The sequence below is a fragment of the Mercenaria mercenaria genome, unplaced genomic scaffold, assembly GCF_021730395.1.
Source record: "Mercenaria mercenaria strain notata unplaced genomic scaffold, MADL_Memer_1 contig_873, whole genome shotgun sequence".
NCBI classification, from domain to species: domain Eukaryota; kingdom Metazoa; phylum Mollusca; class Bivalvia; order Venerida; family Veneridae; genus Mercenaria; species Mercenaria mercenaria.
This window is the reverse complement of record NW_026463783.1, coordinates 12,302-15,869: the sequence shown is the minus strand read 5'-3', so window position 1 is coordinate 15,869 and position 3,568 is coordinate 12,302.

Here is a 3,568-nt window from a genome sequence, read left to right as displayed (position 1 = left end):
ATCTTGTTTTATTGTAATATCTTCTCAAGCAATTAAATTTTTTCCATAACCGCGCTTTAAAATACGTTACCACTGTATTTTGCTGTACTTACAGATATGTAGGAAGAAATTTGAATTATTGTTATCAAAATTATGATATCATTGATTTGTTAAAACTTAAAAATATTAATTTTAACATTCTTTCTTTACCTTCGTTAACCAAGAAATCATCTGAAACATTCATTACACATTCAATGTTCCTTTTTTATTTTGAATAAATGCATCTATCAGTGTAAGTATACTAATATCAGTTTCTTAATCATGATGTTCTTTTATTTGATGGTTTCAATATTGTTGTCAATAATTACATTTTTCATTGATTATGTATTTTTATGTATATATTCTGTATATATTACTTATGTATAAATCCAGGCTAACATCCGTTCACTGATAATAGGGTTACAATATGGAGCTGCCTTTCATGGAAAATGTTTTTATAATCAAATATTTATCTTGTTTTGTGTGATTGTGAAGTGTATCTATGCAGTTATTTATGTGAGAAATAAAGCATTTTGTTTTTGAGTTTGAGAAAAACATGCATTGTATTGAGATATTTATGGGCTTATTAATAGATTATTCACTGTTGAAAAGCAGGACCAAACAAAAACTATAAAACAAAATGAAATATTAAGGTACTTTAAGTAATCTTTAGATTTAAACTGATAAACTTGCAAAATGCTGTCAAGTATGTGAACAGTATTAAGAGCTTGAAAACCAAAATTGTTAAGAAAACAATCACATAATGCTATTCAAATTTTCTAGGAAGATACTGAGTGCCTTCTGAACGACACTTCAGAGTTGCTGAAAACATGTTGCAATTGACTTAACGAAGATCCTTTAGAAGCAAAGAACGCAACCAAGCAAATAAATAGTAAACTCAGTTGGATCAAGTCTGTTTATGAGAGGTAATGAAGTGTGTATCACACCTTACGCCCCCCACCCTAGCACTGGCTAAAGAGGAATTCTGTTTTAGTAAACATGGTCCTAAAGGGCCAGAAAATCTAACAACACTGAAATCGAGTACGAGGAGACTTTTATAAACATCACATGGCACTTAAAGACTTTTTTGTGATAGCAAATATTTTTTAAGATGATCCTTTGGAAGCAAAATAACACAGCCATGCAAAAAAAAAAAAAAGCAGTTGATTTGATTTAATTGTGTCTGTTCGTTAGATGTAATGAAATGTGAAATTGCCCTCACACCCCTAGCACTAGCTTAAACAGTGTTCTGTAATAGTAAAATTGTATGGATTAGTTAAAATCTTAATCTAAAATTAGATGAAATGTCTGAAAAATATGAACTGCACACAATTTGAGGCAGCAGTGTTACAAGAAAATCACATTCTGCACGTCTTGATTAAGATGTGACTTACGATATTTTTACTTTAATGTTACCAAATATAGCATATTTGCTCTCTTGTTGGTTAGCTGTTATGAATAATATATTGCTTTATAACATATCATTTATAAAATAGAAAGCAACTGACAAAAGATCACGGGCTCTCAAAAATCACTTTACTTTTATGAATGACATTTGATTACATTTTGATTCTGAAGTAATTTTATCATGCTCTCGAGTTTCTTGCTACAGTTTGAACTTTTGACAAACTTTTGGCACGTAATTTAATTGATAACCAAACTTTATTTGTTATGACTGATGCATAGCTTTCTTAGTAGTGTTTCTCTTAATGTTCCGGTATATCCAGGAATATTCCATCACATAATACGATTTAGTCTTTGTCTGTACAATTTAAAATATATAAAAAAAATATTTTATATATTCTGTCATTCTTGTAAATGTTTCAAAATGACAACAATAGTTTTCTTTATTTCATATCTATAAGGTTTTCTATATTTCTTTTATCTTGATTTGGTATCACTAAAACAGTTTTGTCAAGTTGGTAAAAGTTTTAAATCTAAAGTGTTTACTTTAATACCTGCATATTTTCTTTTGTTTGTTAGTTTTGGTTTAGCACCGCTTTGCAACAAAAATTCAGACATGTAATGTTGGGCAGTTAACTTAACAAGTGTCCCTGATTCTGTACCGGAACTACTCAGTTCTCTAAAGGCAAGTGCTAAGTTCTCCGTATTATACAGGTGTAAGTCTATTGACTTCAGACACAATATCTTTATTGAATCGTCATGGAGAGCAAAGGCCTCATCCAGATATCTGACTCGAGACCCTCTGATCCGTCCTACGGAGCTAGGGTTGGTTTTGTATATGTTCTTACAATGCTACTATTCCTAAAATTAAAAAAAATCAACTTTTTATAGAACTTGATTTTTACTCACAGGACAACTGCACATATCAGCTGTATGATCATAATATTATGAACGCACAGATGGATATTATTGTATGTTTTATTGAAATTCCATCTAAAATTATAGTTACATGGATGTTGCAATATACATTTTAGGCAATTTCTGAAATAACAGAAGAAAACCTTCTTAAAACTTAGCACTTATTTGTTTAAATAAATGAGTATGTGGCAATTCGGGCTTCAATTTATTCTAAAATATCTTAAAGATTTTAAAAAGCAATGGTAGTGGTAACGTATTTTAAAGTGTGTTACGGAAAAAATCACACTGTCTGGCAAATAAAGAAGCATATTGTATTATTATAGTACAAAATATGTAATATTAGTTATGTTTCTGGAATATTTTCTAAATGAATGATGCAATACAACAAGGTTGTTGAAATGGTAACGTAACATGTGTAATGTATGTTACATTTTTATTTCCTTCAATAAAATGTTAACGCGATGTCAGCGAACATTATAGACCATATAAAAATTGTTGTTTCATTGATAACAATTAATTATATCATTTTATTCAGTTTTAGTGGTCTCAGAATTGTATTCGTTGTTTGTGACACTGGTTCATTTTATGCAAATTAGCTGAGCAAATCCAGTTTTGAGTAAAAATATACCATAAGAGTAACAAAATAATATATTAAAACACGCCTAGAGACTTTAAGACCAGATCAAAGCTGTTTGGTACATTTAAATTGATTTGAAACTTAGAAAATGTTATTTTTTTAACAAAATTTTGTCATTTTGTAACATTCTCATTAATATTCATGAATATGCAAATTAGTTAATTAACATAGAAATGCTGCTTTTTAAAAACCAATGTCTTAGCTCCATTTTGATACCATTTTTATTGTTTTATCACCTAAAGTGACCAAGATATGACTGTCTATCATCTATATGGTTGTCCTTTTCAAAAATGAACGGTTGCATGGAAACAGTGAAATCATATATAGTTCAAAAGAGTTTTTTCATAGGAACAGTTTTTATTTTGAAAGAGTTCGTCCTGCCGAACAATTTGGTACCTATAAAAAAAGTCTAGGGGAGGGGGATGCATGGCAGAACTTATTGGCGCCAATACTAATTGATTGACCCTAATTTTATGTTTTACTTTATATGATCTGGTATTTTGGCCTTTCTCAGCGGGGGTTTGTTTTATTTACATTATGTTGTCTAACTTGTTGAAAATAGGGTACGTGTGAAGCAGGCATGCCCTAAAC